General features: G+C 40.2%; 1 protein-coding gene across 5 annotated transcripts in view; it reads left to right on the top strand.

Annotated features, from left to right (window-relative positions):
• The window catches only part of CPNE4 (copine 4), a 518,608-nt gene that overhangs the window by 349,559 nt on the left and 149,971 nt on the right, over positions 1 to 19,078 (top strand). The gene's annotated exons all lie outside the window — the stretch shown is intronic.

Raw genomic sequence — 19,078 nt, 5'->3', positions numbered from 1 at the left:
CTTTTGTTGCTTTCCTGTGACCGGTCAAAAGTGCACCATGACTTTACGGACACACTGTACCTTACAAAGTGATCCCCTGATAATTCTAGTACTCCTTGTTACCATACAGAGTTATTAGACTACTATGGACTGTATTTCTTGTGTTATACTTTACATCTCTGTGACTATTTTGTAGCTACCAATTTGTACTTCTTAATCCCTTCACCTTTTTAACCCAGTCTCCTAAACTCTCTCCCATCTGGCAATCATCAGTTTGTTCTCTGTATCTGAGTTTATTTTTGTTCTTTTTTTAAATTTTGTTTTTAAGAATATACATATAAATGAAATCATATGTTATTTGTCATTCTCTGAGTTATTTCTGTTGTTTTATCCACCAAGTTTGTGCTAATTTGTTATGGCAGCCCTAGCAAACTAATACAGTCTTTATACTCAGTTTTCTCTTCTGTAAATGGGCATATGATAATACTTATTTCATAGGGCTGTCATGAGAAGTAAATAAATCAATACATGTGAGGTGCTTTAGAGCAGTGGCTGGTACGTAAGTGCTCTTGGAGTAGTATTTATTATGACTCTAGTAGTTGTATGACCTTAGTTCCTTTAAGTTCTGCTCCCTTCACATATTAACTAGTAATAACAAAAATGCTTAGTCTGCCCTGGCCGGTTGGCTCAGCGGTAGGGCGTTGGCCTGGCGTGCAGGGGACCCGGGTTCGATTCCCGGCCAGGGCACATAGAAGAGGCACCCATTTGCTTCTCCTCCCCCCACCCTCCTTCCTCTCTGTCTCTCTCTTCCCCTCCCGCTGCCGAGGCTCCATTGGAGCAGGGATGGCCCGGGCTCTGGGGATGGCTCCTTGGCCTCTGCCCCAGGTGCTAGAGTGGCTCTGGTCGCGACAGAGCGACGCCCCGGAGGGGCAGAGCATCGCCCCCTGGTGGGCAGAGCATTGCCCCTGGTGGGCGTGCCGGGTGGATCCCAGTCGGGTGCATGCGGGAGTCTGTCTGACTGTCTCTCCCCGTTTCCAGCTTCAGAAAAATACAAAAAAAAAAAAAAATGCTTAGTCTAACAACCTCAAAGCTTCTTTCACCAAAAAAAAAAAGAAATGGACAAAGAATTTCTCCACTTCTCTACTATCCTGCAGACTACTAATACTCGGAAGCCAGCCTCACTGGAGAGACAAGTCACAACCTGCCAAGCATGGTGGTTGAAAAGGTGCCTTGTGCCCTTGAGCTGACAAAATGCTCCACCCTGGACATTAGGCTGCTTGGAGATGCAGCTCTGTCCTCTCTCTCCTGAATGCCACGTGATGTGGCTGAGGGACAGCGGTGCGGTGGCCTCTGACTAATAATTGAGCTAGGTTGTTTGTGGTGAGGATGGGGCCTTGTTCCCATCATCAGAGGCAAAGGTGGATAATTAAGACACAGCAGTCCTTCAATCCCTCTCTGAAACTCCCCCTCCACTCCATCCTTTGCTAATGAAGTCAGGGAAAGGGTAAAAGCTTGTAATTACACTTGAAGTAATTAGAGCCCTGCTTAATAGAAAGCTTAAGACAGGAAACCCAAACTATTGATAGTAGATTATCCATTGCTCTTATCATTCCGAATCATTCTCCCCAGGGTGGTTCTTTTGTAGGTCTCCTCACGGGGGACTGAGGACTGTCCTGAATGTACATAAAATTTATATACACACACACTCGTGTTGTATGCCTTTCCCCTGAATGTCTGAGAAGGCTTCAGCATTGTACCGTTCTTACTTCCTACACATTGACTCATTAATAAAAGTCTAAATAAGCAGAACACATTCATTTAAAATTCCTTAACTATCCATCTTTTAAATCTGATCATAGTGAGCTAAAATTGTCGACACGCAGTGCTAACTTTGTAGCTCAGTGCTTCTCAACTGTAATGTGCATGTACATCACCTGGGGATCTTGTTCAAATGAGGAATCTGATTCAGGAGCTTAATGGTGTCTAAGAATCTGCATGTATAACACATTCCCAGGCCCTGCTGCTGCTGTTGGAAGGGACCAGGTAGGAGAAGAAGGGGAGGATGAGCTGTGAGGAGCAAAGGAAAAGTTCTTCTCAGTCCCACAGGCTGCTTCACTTTCCTCTATCTTGGCAACAATTTCCAACTTCAATATGGATCTTGAAGAATGAATGCAATTTGCCAATTGAGGGGAGAAGGTGTGAGTGAACTGAGGCAGAGGAAAGAGTAGAAGAAAAAGCATAGACCTTGAAGGGTTCTTTTTTATGCTCTTTAAAATGTTTTTTAAGGCTTCCCTTTATTGATAGGTCATACAAGAGGCCAAAGTTCTCGGGCTGCTCTGCTCAAACAAGATTGTGGGTGTTTGGGTCAGTAGCAGGAGCAAGGAGACCTGGACATGGAAGGATAGCACCAAGAGAAGGCTCTCTTGGCACAGTATTTACCTTGAGCAGGTCTGATTTCTACCAGGTGAAGTGATATTGCCTAGAAGTCTTGATGCAGGAAATGGGATGGTAGGTATTTCCCTAATATCAGTCATCACTGAGGCCATCACTGCATCTTTTCCTGGGACTCTGAACCTGGTCATGGGCAAGTCGGTTTTAGTTTTATATGTCTACTGTTACAAATTATATATTTATTGTGTCATAGTTCTGGAGGGCAAAAATATAAAATCAAGGTGTCGGCAGGGCTTTCCTCCTTCTGAAGGCTCTGGGAGAGGATCCATTCCTTGCCTTTTCCGGCCTCTGGTGACTGCCAGCATTCCTTGGCTTGTTGCCACATCACACCAAACATCTAGTGTTTTCAAACCTTTCTCTGCTCTGTGTTCATATTTCAATTCTGAGTGTATCTCATCAAATCTCCCCTGATTCCCTTTTATAAGGACATTTGTGATTGCATTTATGGTCTACATGGATCTCCCTATCTCAGTATGCTTAGCTTAATTATATCTGCAAAGACCCTTTGTTTTTGCCTGTATAATATACACAGGTTTCAGTGATTAAGACATGGTTATATTTCAGGATTTTTTTTCCTCCTACTCCAGTCAACATCACTAAAGTACCTAGAGTCAGATGTACCAAGCACCTAGTCTCTAAGGATAAATTAGGGTCTTCTTTCTGTTCCTCATACTCACCCTGCTACTCATACTCACATGTGACCTCTTTGCCTACTGTTCCCTCCACTGAAGCACCATCCTTCCCCTCTCTAACTGTTTGACTCTCCTCTTCCATAATCTTCAAACCAGGAGAATTCCTTCAGAAATGCCTTACCTGATCTCCTGGACCTTCTTATGGCATGACGTTGCTTCTCTTTGTGGAATTGGAATTTGACGTGTATTTTGTGTGAAGGTCTCTGAGAGGACAGTACCCCTGTCTGCCTTGTGTCATTATTTTTTTTTCTTAACCCTCAGCACATAATATGTGTTCAATGAAGGAATGAATCCTGGCTTTAACTCTTATAAGCTATGTGTAATATTAGTCTGTTAGGGCTGCCATAATGAAATACCAGAGACTGATGATGACTTAACAGAAATGTATTTTCTCATAGTTCTGGAGCCTAGAATTCTAAGAACAAGGTGACAGCATAGTGAGTTTGTGGTGAGGCCTCTCTTACTGGCTGTCTTCTCAATGGGTCCTCATATAGCATAAGATCTCTTATGCTTCTTTCTCTTCTTATAAGGACACCAGTTGTATTGGATTAGGCCCCCACCCTTATGATTGCATTTAACCTTAATTATCTCCTTGAAGACCCTGTCACTAAATATAATTAAATTGCACATTAAGAGTTCAACATAAGAATTTAAGGGAAATGCAATTCAGTCCATAATGCTTTGTGATCTCTCAGCCTTGCTTCTCTCATCCTAATTCTCTGGGGACAAGAGTGAGCTTGATCATTAAATGACTAAATGTGATAAATGTGTACTATCTGACACAGCTTAAAAGCTTTGGTTGTTTTCCCCAGAAGCAGACAAGGCTTGGATAGTAAGTAGATTATGTGGGGGGTGAAAGGAACACTAGAGGGGGAGAGCAGAAGTAAGACAGGAAAGAGAGAGCAGTAAGTAAAATAAAGGGTGCATTGTCTAACAAATCCCCACTGGAAGGAACTGTAGCTCCAATAAGGAATGAGCCCTGGCTTTAACTCATAAACTATGTGTATTAGTCTGTTAGGGATGCCAAATACTGGGGAAACTCAGGTGTCTATGTAGAACAAACACCGCAGTCACCCCCAGCCCTGGAACAAAGGAACTGGGGGATTTCTGTACTAATTATGATGATCCAAGTCTACTCCCAAGAGTATTAATCATCCCCACTTCCAGCCAGCTGTGCCTGTGGACAGTGGGTGCGGATACCAGAAAAAACCTTCAGGCAAAGACAGGCCCTGCCAGCTCTGCAGTAGTAAGGCCTGAGGGAATCTGTCTGATACAATGAGCCATTAGGTCAGTGGTTCTCAAACTTTTTGAAGTCGGGCACGTTTAAAATCCTACAAATAATTGTATGCGCACTATATACAAATTTCTAAAAGATATGTTATAATAATTAAGTCAAATATTAAAGAAAAAAATATAAAGTCCAAGCGTGCTTTTATGGTAATTAAAAATAAATATGACAAAATTAAATTTATTCTGACATTAAAAAACATTTTTATGTTACATTTTTTGAGTTATGCTTTTTAGAATTCATAATAAAGAAGGGTTAAAAAATTTTAAAAAGACAAAAAAGTTATCTTTTCTTATATATATAGATACATTCTTAGTAAGATTTAGTAAATTCAGCAGGTCCCAGAACAAATGTGTTAAGTTTTTTCATTCTTGTGTTTATGAGAAACATGAACCTGATGTGTCCTAGCAATTTCTTCAATGTTTGGGCATATATTTGAAAGGCAAACTCTCATTTCCTCATCAATACATTGAAGAATTCCTCTCTTTTTACTCTTAACTGTGCTGACTGCAGAAAACCCCCACATACATATCATCTTAACTTTACACCAAACAAAGGATAGAAGAAACTTGCCTCCAGTCTTTCTGGGGAACATGGGGGATTAGTGTAAACAATCCAGCAACACAGCTTAACAGCCTTTTGCAACCTAATCAGGCAAGTGAGGTGGGGGGTTGGGCAGACTGTCAGCTTACAACCAATTCCCCAAACCTCTGTTCCCCAAAAATATAAACTCCAAAAAACCCTGTTGGTTTTTTGGTCCTCAACAGGCACATATTTCTCTGGAATACCATAGTGTGCACCTGGAAATCTTCTAGGGCGCACCAGTGTGCCCTGGCGCACACTTTGAGAACCACTGCATTAAGCAGTACTGATCCTTCGAGAGGTGTTCAGACAGCTAGACAAGCTGCTTGACAAAAGGGTTCTGGGGCCAAACAAGTGTCAGGAATGCTCAGTAGATGTTTTTTTCTCAGGGATTTTCCACTAGAGCTGTATTGATGTCCTGCAGGTGAGATGTCAAATGTTTTTCCAATCCTGTGGTTTCCAGACTTACTATAGAAGGACTTTTTCATATAATATATACTTAAATTTTAAGGAATAGAAGGTATCTGACACATGCTTTGGGGATGATCAATTCTGGCTCATAGAGATGTGTCTGTCAAGTAAGGATGTGTTCACCCCTGTAGCCTCAGAACAGTGTCTGGCACAAAGAAAGTTTTTGTTTTTTGTTTTGTTTTGTTTTGTTTTGTTTTTCATTTTTCTGAAGCTGGAAACAGGGAGAGACAGTCAGACTCCCGCATGCGCCCGACCGGGATCCACCCGGCACGCCCACCAGGGGCGACGCTCTGCCCACCAGGGGGCGATGCTCTGCCCATCCTGGGCATCGCCATGTTGCGACCAGAGCCACTCTAGCACCTGAGGCAGAGGCCACAGAGCCATCCCCAGAGCCCAGGCCATCTTTGCTCCAATGGAGCCTTGGCTGCGGGAGGGGAAGAGAGAGACAGAGAGGAAAGTGCGGCGGAGGGGTGGAGAAGCAAATGGGTGCTTCTCCTGTGTGCCCTGGCCGGGAATCGAACCCGGGTCCTCCGCATGCTAGGCCGATGCTCTACCGCGGAGCCAACCGGCCAGGGCCACAAAGAAAGTTTTTAATAAATGTTGGTTGTTGCAACAGAGTCTTACAATGATTTCATAAAGTCATCTGAATATATATTCAGTAAAAGTTGTCTCATGAAAAGTAACTGTTTAGTCCCTAAAATGACTGTTTTGAAAGATTTCGTAGGAAAAGTCAGCTGAACACACATACACTTCTTGAAATATTGGCCCAAACATGTCTTATTCTCCTGGCTTTCTTCTCATTTATCTAAATGAAACAGTGCACTTTACTGTAAAATGAGGACCTATGCTTGTAGAGTATTGTCACTTCAGTGGTTTTCAACCTTTTTATAACTGGGGACTGGGGACCTAGCTGGCCGAAAATGGAAACGTGCAACGAATAAAGTTTTATCTTACTGTGCATAACAGTACAATATGGTAAAAGCTGGTGCTTGATTTCCGAACTCTACATGGACGATGCATTGAATACAAGTTTGTCCGAATGCTTTCTGTCTATTGCTCATGATTTGTAAATGCTCTGCAAGTTGCAAAAGGTTGTTCAAACAAGCCTACAAGTTCCAAAGATATCTAAGACAGACTCTATAGTACTTTAATTGATGATCCAGGCTAATAAGTGGCATAAACAAATTTGACTAAGATCACTGGGTCTATAATCTTCATACAACATCAGGGTGATTAACTCTTTCGTGGACCAGCACAAAATTTCTGGTGGACTGATGTTTGAAAAACACTGGTCTACTTCATAGGGGGAAAACCACTTTTCCTTATATTTATGTGAGACTGCAGATCAAGGCCTTAATGGTGCTAATGTCCCTCTGGTCCAGCTTTGCCAAAAAGAGTGTTCTAACTTCTGTTTCCTCCACTTTTTGTTGAAAGCAGCTGTGACCCCACTACAGGGTGAAAAGAATGAAATTATAGGACTCCTGACAAGTGCATCCCCTTTATCTTGATGCCAGGCAGAGCTAGCTATTTGTGGCCTCAGATGTCAGCTGGGACCCGGATGAGTCCTTGTCACTCTTTCTCACCCTCTATCAAGACCGCGGGCCTTTCTGAGCCTGATGCAGTTGCTTCCGCTACAGCAAAGCACACAGAAGTGGGGTTTGCAAACAAATAGACTCTTCTCTTTAGATCACTGCTCCAGATAGGCATCCCTACTATTATTTCCCCCAACAGTTGTGAGAGAGGCAGCATCACTGTTTACCCATCATTATTATGAGGAAAAGTTGGAAACCCTAATTATCACTCATTCTTTGGAGTTGAGAGGGGAGGCCTGAGGGCTGTAAAAATAAGTATAATTGCCTGCTTGATTAGCCATTTGTGTCCCCAATTGTCCATTACTTAAGAAGGAATATTTCCTGGGAAATTGCTTATGTTTTAGAATTTATAAAAGGCAGGAGCTGGAACCCAGCAATCTCTTCATACCTTAAAATGGAAATGCTGGTGTTTCTTAATAAGAGTGAAGAGAGGGAACTGTGACCATCCAAGTTCTAAAGAGTTAAGTCTCCCTTGGTCTTCCTTGAAGAATGATAATGTGGGTCCTGGAAGACAGTCTGTAAAGACAATCTATCCACATCCAATAACCTTCTCAAGCAGAGAAGGTCATTGGAGTTACTTGGAGCCATACAGCTAGGTAACCAATGTGGATGAAACACAATGACAATGGACAGAACTATTTTTGAGACCATATTTTTTTGAGAAATGAGGTATGTTGCCTTTCTTGGGTCATTTGGATGTTGACCTGGCTATTGCTTACTGGTGACCCTCATTTTGTCATTTTTTTCCTTTGTGTTTCTCATTCCTCCTTGCTGAAAAAAAGCCTGGAGAGAAACTATAGTCTTCTAATGTCCTTTTGCTGTTTGTTTTCTGTTTCCTCTTATTTTGATTCACCTCAGGTGCAAGAATAATTTCTTTTTATTATTATTAATTTTAATGGGGTGACATTGATTAATCAGGGGACATAGATTCAGAGAAAATATCTCCAGGTTATTTTGACATTTGATTATGTTGTATTCCCATGACCCAAAATCAAATTGTCTTCCGTCACCTTCTATCTGGTTTTTTTTTGTGCGCCTCCCCTCCCCCACCCCCGGTAACCACCACACTCTTGTCCATGTCCCTGAGTCTCATTTTTATGTCCCACCTATATATGGAACCATATAATTCTTAGTTTTTTCTGATTTACTTATTTCACTCAGTATAATATTATCAAGGTCCATCCATGTTGTTGTAAATGATCCGATGTCATCATTTCTTATGGCTGAGTAGTATTCCATAGTATATATGTACCATATCTTCTTTATCCAGTCTTCTATTAAAGGGCTCTTTGGTTGTTTCCATGTCTTGGCCACTGTGAACAATGCTGCAATGAACATGGGGCTGCGTGTATCTTTATGTACCAGTGTTTTTGAGTTTGGGGGGTATATACCCAGTAGAGGGATTGCTGGGTCATATGGTAGTTCTATTTTTAATTTTTTGAGGAACCACCATACTTTCTTCCATAATGGTTGTACTACTTTACATTCCCACCAACACCGGATGAGGGTTTCTTTATCTCCACAGCCTCTCCAACACTTGTTATTACCTGTCTTGTTGATAACCCCTAACCCTAACCCTAATAGGGGTGAGGTGGTATCTCATTGTAGTTTTTTTTGTTGTTGTTGTTGTTGTATTTTTAGCTTCATTTTTTTTTTATAATAATTTTATTTTTTTAATGGGGTGACATCAATAAATCAGGATACATATATTCAAAGATAACAAGTCCAGGTTATCTTGTCATTAAATTATGTTGCATACCCACCACCCAAAGTCAGATTGTCCTCTGTCACCTTCTATCTTGTTTTCTTTGTGCCCCTCCCCACCCCCTTTCCCTCTCCCATTCCCCCCTCCCCCCCCCCCGTAACCACCACACTCTTATCAATGTCTCTTAGTTTCACTATTATGTCCCACCTACGTATGGAATAATGCAGTTCCTGGTTTTTTCTGATTTACTTATTTCGCTTCGTATCATGTTATCAAGATCCCACCATTTTGCTGTAAATGTTCCGATGTCATCATTTCTTATGGCTGAGTAGTATTCCATAGTGTATATGTGCCACATCTTCTTTATCCAGTCATCTATTGATGGGCTTTTTGGTTGTTTCCATGTCCTGGCCACTGTGAACAATGCTGCAATAAACATGGGGCTGCATGTGTCTTTACGTATCAATGTTTCTGAGTTTTTGGGATATATACCCAGTAGAGGGATTGCTGGGTCATAAGGTAGTTCTATTTTCAGTTTTTTGAGGAACCACCATACTTTCTTCCATAATGGTTGTACTACTTTACATTCCCACCAACAGTGTATGAGGGTTCCTTTTTCTCCACAACCTCTCCAACATTTGCTATTACCTGTCTTGCTAATAACAGCTAATCGAACAGGTGTGAGGTGGTATCTCATTGCCGTTTTGATTTGCATTTCTCTAATAGCTAAAGAAGATGAGCATCTTTTCATATATCTGTTGGCCATTTGTATTTCTTCCTGGGAGAAGTGTCTATTCATATCCTCTTCCCATTTTTTTATTGGATTGTTTGTTTGTTTGTTGTTGAGTTTTATGAGTTCTTTGTATATTTTGGATATTAGGCCCTTATCTGAGCTGTTGTTTGAAAATATCATTTCCCATTTAGTTGGCTTTCTGTTTATTTTGTTATCAGTTTCTCTTGCTGAGCAGAAACTTCTTAGTCTGATGTAGTCCCATTCATTAATTTTTGCCTTCACTTCTCTTGCCTGTGGAGTCAAATTCATAAAATGCTCTTTAAAACCCAGGTCCATGAGTTTAGTACCTATGTCTTCTTCTATGTACTTAATTGTTTCAGGTCTTATGTTTAGATCTTTGATCCATTTTGAGTTAATTTTTGTACAGGGGGAGAGACTGTAGTCCAGTTTCATTCTTTTGCATGTGGCTTTCCAGTTTTCCCAGCACCATTTATTGAAGAGGCTTTCTTTTCTCCATTGTGTGTTGTTGGCCCCTTTATCAAAAATTATTTGACTAGATATATGTGGTTTTATTTCTGGACTTTCTATTCTGTTCCATTGGTCTGTCTATTTTTCTGCCAATACCATGCTGTTTTGATTGTCGTGGCCCTATAATAGAGTTTGAAGTCAGGTATTGTAATGCCCCCAGCTTCATTCTTTTTCTTTAGGATTGCTTTGGCTATTCGGGGTTTTTTATAGTTCCATATAAATCTGATGATTTTTTGCTCTATTTCTTTAAAAAATGTCATTGGAATTTTGATGGGAATTGCATTAAATTTGTATATTGCTTTGGGTAATATAGCCATCTTGATTATATTTATTCTTCCTAGCCAAGAACAAGGTATATTCTTCCATCTCATTATATCTTTTTCGATTTCCCTTAACAATGGTTTATAGTTTTCATTATATAAGTCCTTTATATTCTTTGTTATGTTTATTCCTAAGTATTTTATTTTTTTTGTTGCAATTGTGAAGGGGATTATTCTTTTGAGTTCCTTCTCAGTTGTTTCATTGTTGGCATATAGAAAGGCTATTGACTTCTGTATGTTAATTTTGTATCCTGCGACCTTACTGTATTGGCTTATTGTTTCTAGTAGTCTTTTTGTGGATTCTTTGGGGTTTTCGATGTATAGGATCATATCATATGCAAACAGTGATACCTTTACTTCTTCTTTTCCGATATGGATGCCTTTTATTTCTTTGTCTTGTCTGATTGCTCTGGCTAGAACTTCTAGTACCACATTAAATAAGAGTGGAGAGAGTGGACAACCCTGTCTTGTTCCTGATTTAAGGGGGAAAGCCTTCAGTTTAGTGCCATTTAATATGATGTTAGCTGATGGTTTATCATATATGGCCTTTATCATGTTGAGATATTTTCCTTCTATACCCATTTTGTTGAGAGTCTTAAACATAAAATTGTGTTGTATTTTATCAAAAGCCTTTTCTGCGTCTATTGATAAGATCATGTGGTTTTTGTTCTTTGTTTTGTTGATATGGTGTATTACGTTAACCGTTTTACATATGTTGAACCATCCTTGAGATTCTGGGATGAATCCCACTTGATCATGATGTATTATTTTTTTAATATGTTGTTGTATTCGATTTGCTAGTATTTTGTTTAGTATTTTAGCATCTGTATTCATTAGAGATATTGGTCTGTAGTTTTCTTTTTTTGTGCCATCCTTGCCTGGTTTTGGTATGAGGGTTATGTTGGCCTCATAAAATGTGTTTGGAAGTATTGCTTCTTCTTCAATTTTTTGGAAGACTTTCAGTAGAATAGGAACCAAGTCTTCTTTAAATGTTTGATAAAATTCGCTGGTATAGCCATCAGGGCCTGGACTTTTATTTTTGGGGAGGTTTTTAATGGTTTTTTCTATTTCTTCTTTACTGATAGGTCTGTTTAGGCTTTCTGCTTCTTCTTGACTCAGTCTAGGAAGGTTGTATTGTTCTAGGAATTTATCCATTTCTTCTAGGTTGTTGAATTTAGTGGCATAAAGATTTTCATAGTATTCTACAATAATTCTTTGTATATCTACGGTGTCCGTGGTGATTTCTCCTCTTTCATTTTGGATTTTGTTTATATGAGTTCTTTCTCTTTTTTCCTTGGTAAGTCTTGCCAAGGGCTTGTCAATTTTGTTGATCTTTTCAAAGAACCAGCTCCTTGTTCTATTAACTTTTTCTATAGTTTTTCTGTTCTCTAATTCATTTATTTCTGCTCTGATTTTTATTATCTCCTTTCTTCGGCTGGTTTTGGGTTGTCTTTGTTCTTCTTTTTCTAGTTCCTTAAGGTGGGAAGTTAAGTGGTTCACTTGGGCTCTCTCTTGTTTGTTCATATATGCCTGAAGTGATATGAACTTTCCTCTTATCACTGCTTTTGCTGCATCCCATAGATTCTGATATGTCATATTGTCATTTTCATTAGTCTGTATATATCTTTTGATCTCTGCACTTATTTCTTCTTTGACCCATTCATTTTTTAAAAGTATGTTGTTTAGTTTCCACATTTTTGTGGGATTTTTTTCCTCTTTTTTGCAGTTGAATTCTAGTTTCAAGGCTTTATGATCAGAAAATATGCTTGGTACAACTTCAATTTTTCTGAATTTGCTGATGTTGTTTTTGTGGCCCAACATATGGTCAATTCTTGAGAATGATCCATGTACACTGGAGAAAAATGTATACTCAGTCACTTTGGGATGAAATGTCCTGTAGATGTCTATCATATCCAGGTGCTCTAGTGTTTTGTTTAAGGCCACTATGTCTTTGTTGATTCTCTGTTTGGATGACCGATCTAGAGCCGTCAGCGGTGTATTGAGGTCTCCAAGTATGATTGTGTTTTTGTCAGTGTTTGTTTTAAGATCAATAAGTAGCTGTCTTATATATTTTGGTGCTCCTTGGTTTTGTGCATATATATTAAGAATTGTTATGTCTTCTTGATTCAGTGTCCCCTTAGCCATTATGAAATGGCCATTTTTGTCTCTGAGTACTTTTCCTGTCTTGTAGTCAGCATTATCCGATATGAGTATTGCTACACCTGCTTTTTTTTGGATGTTATTTGCTTGGAGTATTGTTTTCCAGCCTTTCACTTTGAATTTGTTTTTATCCTTGTTACTTAGATGAGTTTCCTGTAGGCAGCATACAGTTGGATTTTCTTTTTTAATCCATTCTGCTACTCTGTGCCTTTTTATTGGTGATTTTAATCCGTTTACATTTAGTGTAATTATTGATACTTGTGAGTTCCCTATTGCCATTTTATATCTTGCTTTCTGTTAGTTTTGTGTCTTGTTTGATCCTTCTCTTTCGTTTTTCTATCTTTTGTTTTTATTTGGTTGTATTCCATACATCTTTCCTCTGTTGCTATCTTTTTTATCTCATGTGCTTCTGTGGTGGTTTTTTCAATCGTGGTTACCTTTGAATAATGAAAAGGGTCCCTACCCTGTTCATTGTAGCGAACTATTTTGTGAGTACTTTTGCACTCCATCGTCCTTTGCTACTGTTAATCTCCATCTTCTCCCCCTCTTTCTTTTTGTTGTTGTCACAGTTTAAATTTGGTTTTATTGTGTTCTTCTTGGAGCTTTTACTTGTGGCTCTGTTTTTTTTTTTGTTCTTTGTATCTGATTGGAGAACCCCCTTTAGTAATTCCTGGAGTGGGGATTTTCTGATGATAAATTCCCTCATCTTTTCTGTATCTGTGAATGTTTTTATTTCTCCTTTATATTTGAAGGATAGCTTTGATAGGTATAGTATTCGTGGCTGAAAGTTCCTCTCTTTCAGGACTTTAAATATTGGGGTCCACTCTCTTCTAGCTTGTAGAGTTTCTGCTGAGAAATCTGATGATAATCTAATAGGCCTTCCTTTATATGTTGTATTCTTCTTTTCCCTGGCTGCCTTGAGAATTTTTTCTTTGCTGTTGGTTTGTGTCAATTTCATTATGATATGCCTTGGAGTAGGTTTGTTGGGGTTAAGAAAACTCGGAGTTCTGTTTGCTTCTTGAACTTGAGGCTTTAGTTCTTTCCACAGGCTTGGGAAGTTCTCATCTATTATTTCTTTGAGTATGTTCTCCATTCCATTTTCTCTCTCTTCTCCCTCTGTTATACCTATTATTCTTATGTTATTCTTTTTGATGGAGTCAGATAATTCTTGTAGGTCTATCTCATTTTTTTTAATTTTTGAGTCTCTTTCTTCTTCTCTCTGCTGTGCCTCAAGTTGCTTGTCTTCTATTTCACTAATCCTCTCTTCTATCTGACCTGTTCTATTAGCTAAGCTTGTTACTTCGTTTTTCAGCTCGTGAATTGAGTTTTTCATCTCTGTTTGATTTGTTTTTATAGTTTCAATTTCCTTGGACATATATTCTTTGTGTTCGTTGAGTTGTTTTCTGAGCTCCCTAAATTGTCTTTCTGTGTTTTCTTGTATATCTCGGAGGATTTTTAGGATTTCTATCTTGAATTCTCTGTCATTTAGCTCCAAGGTTTCCAATATATTAAATTTTTTCTCCATAGATTTTTCCTCATCTAGCTGTGTTACCTCTCTTTCTTTTGTATCCATGATATTAGATTTTCTCTTCCTTAATGGCATCTGAGGGTGGTTTTGTTGATAGTATTAATGAGATTTAATAAAGAATAAAAAGTTAAAAAAAATAATAAAAAAATAAAAAATCGAAAATAGTTGTTTTTTTAAAAAAAATTAATAATGAAATAAAAAAAAATAAAATAAAATAAAAATTTTTTTAAAAAAGGAAATTATTACCCCCCTCCTTTTTTCCTCTCCTCTCCTCTCCCCTCTTTCTTGAGAAAATCTTGTGGTGAACTGTGAATTATAACAAACAATGCCTGTGATGGAGGGCCTGAATTGGGGAAAAGTAATAAAGGGGCAAAAAAAAAAAAAAAAAAAAAAAAAGAAAAACGAGAAAAAGAAAAAAAAAAAAAGAAAAAAAATGAGCGTATGGACCCACAAAAAGCAAATAAGGAAAAAATTTGGGTCAAGAATAAAATGATTTGCTTTTAGGTGTTGGTTGTCTAAGAGTTATGATGAGAGGAATAAGAGGAAAACGGAAAAATGGGGAGACAAATTAAAAAATTACTATTGTATTTAGTGGAACAAGAACTAGATAAAATGGAGAGCCAGGGATGGGAGCACTGCTAGTGAGTTAAAAAGGTGAAGTAAAAAACCCCAAAAATGCCACAAACATAAGTTTGAGTCCCAGATAAGATAATTTGTTTGTTATTGAGGTTTGAATGAGAGGAGATGTAAAGGAGAAAGGAAGAAACTAATATAGAGGGAGAAAAGAAAGAGAGAGAGAGAAAAAAAGAGGGAACCACTAATAGAAGAAAAAAGAAAGGAGAGAGAGAGAGTTAACGGTTTTGGAGTGCAACCCTCATAGAGAGAAAGGAAGAGAAGAGAAAAGATGATGGGAGATGTAACACTTATGGGTAGTGTAGTTCAAGGAGAGGAGAGAGTAAGACCGGCAGAGAGTTAATCGGCCAAATTGGAGGAGGAAAAAAAGTATCAAGAATGAAGATAAGAGAAACAAACGAACAAATATAATAAAATGGGATAGGTTATAAAGTCTGCAGATTATTCTTGATTTTGAGAGGTTATCTTCTTGCTTTTTCTTTTCTCTCCCTCTTCCTGGTCGGTGACTCTGTACCCCGGGTTCTGCCCCTTTGGCACGCTCAGGTAGAGGTTTGCAGTTGATAAGTCTCTATGGCAATGTCGTGTATTGTGCTTTAGTCTCGTTGGCAGTCGAGGCTATTAGCATTTATAGGCTCCAACAGTGAGAGAGTCCGTGTTCCTGGAGCCTTTCTCCTAGTCTTTCCTTCCTCAATTAGTAGCCTGATAATCCAGCTATGGGGTTGCTGCTGCCTCTGCCTGGATAGTAAGAGGCTCAAAGAGCTGGCAACTCCCCACTCTATTTCCACTCAGCACAGGGCTCTGGGTAAGGCTCAGTCAGTCACAGCTGCTAGCATAATCAGGCGGGCTTTCCGCCCACTCAAAGACCTCTGGTTCTGTCTGCCACTCTGTCCGGTAACACAGGCGGGCGCCCACTTCCGGGGCGCTTGGAGGAAACTCTCACTCACTGGCTGCGCGCGCAGACGAGGATATCCGGCCAGCAGTCTCACGCTCTGAGTGAAACCCCCAACCGCAGGGAAAAGTTGCAGCGTTGGAATTGAGTCTCGCTCCGTCCCCGTGTGCGGCTTTTGCAAGGCGCTGGGGCGGCCCGAGATTCCGCTTTGGCCCACACAAAGGCCCCTGACTCTGCCCCTCTGTGTGATAACACGGGCGCGCACTGCCGAGGCACTCGGAGGAATCTCTCATTCACTATCTGCGCGCGCAAACCTGGATATGAGGCCGGCCGCGTTTCCCTCTGAGTGAAACCCCCAGCAGCACGGAAAATTTCCACCGTTGGAATTAGTTCTCACTCCCTCCCATGCGTGGCTTTCCCAGGGCGCTGGGGCTGCCCAGAGACTCTGCCCTCGGCCCACAGAAAGGCCTCTGACCCTGCCTCTCCGTGGGGCAACACGGGCACCCACTCTCGGGGCCTAGGAAGAAATCTCTCGCCCACTAACTGCGCACCAACCAGGAGACCGGGTAAAATGGCCGCCCCGCTTGTCTTTCTTTGTTTGGGTTTGGCGCGAGTGTTAGCTTGTATTGCCCGGGTTGCCACAGGATCAGTTTTTCCTCGGCTTGGATCTCCGTGCCACAGCCTGGTTCAGCCGTTTGTGCCGTGGCCTGAATCTATTCACCCCCTTTGCCCGCCTCAGTTTCTATATTCACAGTTACCAGAGAAAGCCGCCCTGTTTAGGTTAGTGAGGAAGGCGGAGCATTTCTTACTCCCTATTTCCTTCGGGGTTTGGTTATATATTTAGCCAATTTTTCACTCGACCATACCTTCGGGTGTATTGCGAAGCATCTGGAGGCTCCAAGTATAGGTTTTTCTGTTTCTGGTTGAAGATCTTGTTGAGTTTTGGGGGAGATTTATCGGAATCGCTTCCTACCCCGCCATTACTCTGACGTCATCTCATTGTAGTTTTGATTTGCATTTCTCTAATAGCTAATGAAGATGAGCGCAAGAATAATTTCTACATTTTTCTAGAAAATGATAGTTTTCACAAGCTGTAAATGGGGAGTTGAGAGGGCTAATGATTTTTGTCTACAGGACAAGAGCCCCTGGGACCTTCTTAATGAGTAGGGTGGAAAAGGTGAGGGGTTTGGATTCAGAAATAGCTATATGTATGGGACAAAATGCCAACTACTTTACCATCTGAAATTTTTGTCATGTCATTTTATTGATAGCCAACTGTAAAAATACAAAAAGCTATGTTCTTAATCATTATATGACACTTCCCTTACCAAGACCTTCAGATTACTTTATTCTTGAGGTTTAACTTGATTATTTCTTTACAATCTTCTCCAGGGTTAAGCACACTAACATGGGTTCCAAGACTTGCAATACAAACCCAGCTGTGAACATTTTCTAAATCTGTTTCATGGGTTTGCTTGCCAATCAGAATGTTGCTAGAGCCCAGTTTCTGGGGTGTGATCTGTGCTCAGATCCTTGCCACTTAGCTCTGTGGCCCTGGGGAAGTGACTAAAACTCTGTGTCTTATTTTCCTCATCTAGAAATGGATATGAATAATACCAAATTTGTGGGGCTGTAAAATTAGCAATAAAGTGACCCCTAAATCAAAACTTTACTGAATTTTTCATTCCCTTCAAATTCTATTCTCTCTCTCTTCCCCAGCCACAGCCAGATTTACTGAAAGATGTGTCTTCATGTTTTTGCTCAATTTCTTTCCCTCTTCCTCTTCTCTTCAGCCTACTCCAATCTATTTTCTGTTCCAAACCTGAACACATATTCTTTGCCCCCAAACTTAATGTCTTCTTCTCAAATCCCTTGTCCTAGTGAATGGGACGGCCATCTGATCCAGTGATGTATTTATGATGCCTCCCTCTCTTGATCCATTTCCAGATTCTGATTTTTTTACATCTAAATAACTTATAACTCCAGCCTCATCTCTCCATCTCCATGGCCACCATCGTCTCTTGCCTGGACCACTGCAAGAGATTCTTAAGTGGTCTTCTCTCATCCACCCCACCATGTGTTCATTCATTGTCTCCTCCATGGCCAAGTGCATCTCCTTTGTGATGAGTTTTCTTTGTTTATTTCTTTGGGTAATTTCTGTTTCCCCCAATAGGACACAAACTCCATGAAGTCAGAAATTGCATCTGGCTTTGCTTACCATCCTGTTTTTCGTGCCTAGCACCAAGCTCAGCATCTACAAGGGCTAAGTAAATATTTGTAGTGAATAAAGCATCTGCCTCATAATATGTATTCCTTACATGGAAGTTCTCATTGTCATTGTCACTGTCATCATCACCAGGTGATTGTTTTCCAGAAATACTCTTTCCTCTTCAGATTATAGCTGACTAAACATTAATATCTTTAGATCTGCTTGGCCTAGAAAACTTCCCTGAACTTTTTGCATTTGACATTAACACACTCAGAATTTTTATTGCTCTAACACAGAGACAAAAATATATAAGAACTTCAGAGAATAGGTTTGTCTTCCTGCTTTTCACAGTGATCTCCTTTCCTCTCTTTCTGTGAATAATATGTGTATTGTTATATAATACTGCATAAAAAGTTACCCTCCTCCTTGACAACTTTAAAAAAACAAACAGCTCACAGTTTGTGTGTGTCAGGAATCAGGGTGTCGGGGCAGCCTGGCTGGGTTCTCTGGGTCAGGGTCTCTCTCAGGCTGCTGTTGAGTTATGTCAAAGCTCAACTTAGGGGAGGACCTGCCACCAAGCTCACTCATGTGGCTCTCGGTAGACCTCAGGTTCTCACTGGCTGTTGACTAGAGACATCAGTCTTGGCCACATGAGCCTCTCACAACATGGCAGCTTGCTCCCCCCAGGAGGCTCTGAGAGAGAGAGTGAGAGGTGGTGAGCAAGAAGGAAGGCACAATCAATGGCGACTTAATCTCAGAAATGATATCCCATTACTTTTATGGTATTCTGTTCATTAGAAGCAAGTCCTGGATCCATCCCAGACTCTAGGAGAGGGAATTATACAATGGCGTGAATATTAGGATGTGAGTGTCATTGTGGGTCATCTTAGATAGAAGCTGCTTAATATACAGGGTGACTTTGTTTTCTCTTGGCAAAAAGCATAGCTTTCACTTGATTCTTTTAAGCCAGCTGTCCTTCAGGAATCATGGGTAGCATACCCATCAGGGCCTCAATGCCTTGCCACACTTTTCTTTCAAAAAGAAAAAAGGAAGAAAGAGGGGGAGAAGGGGAGTTGGAGCAGGCTCTGCTAAAAATAGCTCCTACTATAATAACCATTTTAGTTGTCATTGCACGTTATACATTAACACTTAATCATAGAGAGGGCCCTAATTACTCCTCTTGGCTTGTCTGAACATCAGTTTCCTGACGACTTACTTTATAGCTTCCTAATGAATATATTAAAAATAGAACTCTAGAGGTAATAGATACAAAAGGTATATATTTAAATCTTTGATTTCTTTCCCTCCCTGCACCCTG

This window comes from Saccopteryx leptura, chromosome 10 (assembly GCF_036850995.1).
Source record: "Saccopteryx leptura isolate mSacLep1 chromosome 10, mSacLep1_pri_phased_curated, whole genome shotgun sequence".
Taxonomy (NCBI): domain Eukaryota; kingdom Metazoa; phylum Chordata; class Mammalia; order Chiroptera; family Emballonuridae; genus Saccopteryx; species Saccopteryx leptura.
The sequence above is the reverse complement of the archived record's forward strand: the minus strand, read 5'-3'. Positions and strand labels throughout refer to the sequence as shown.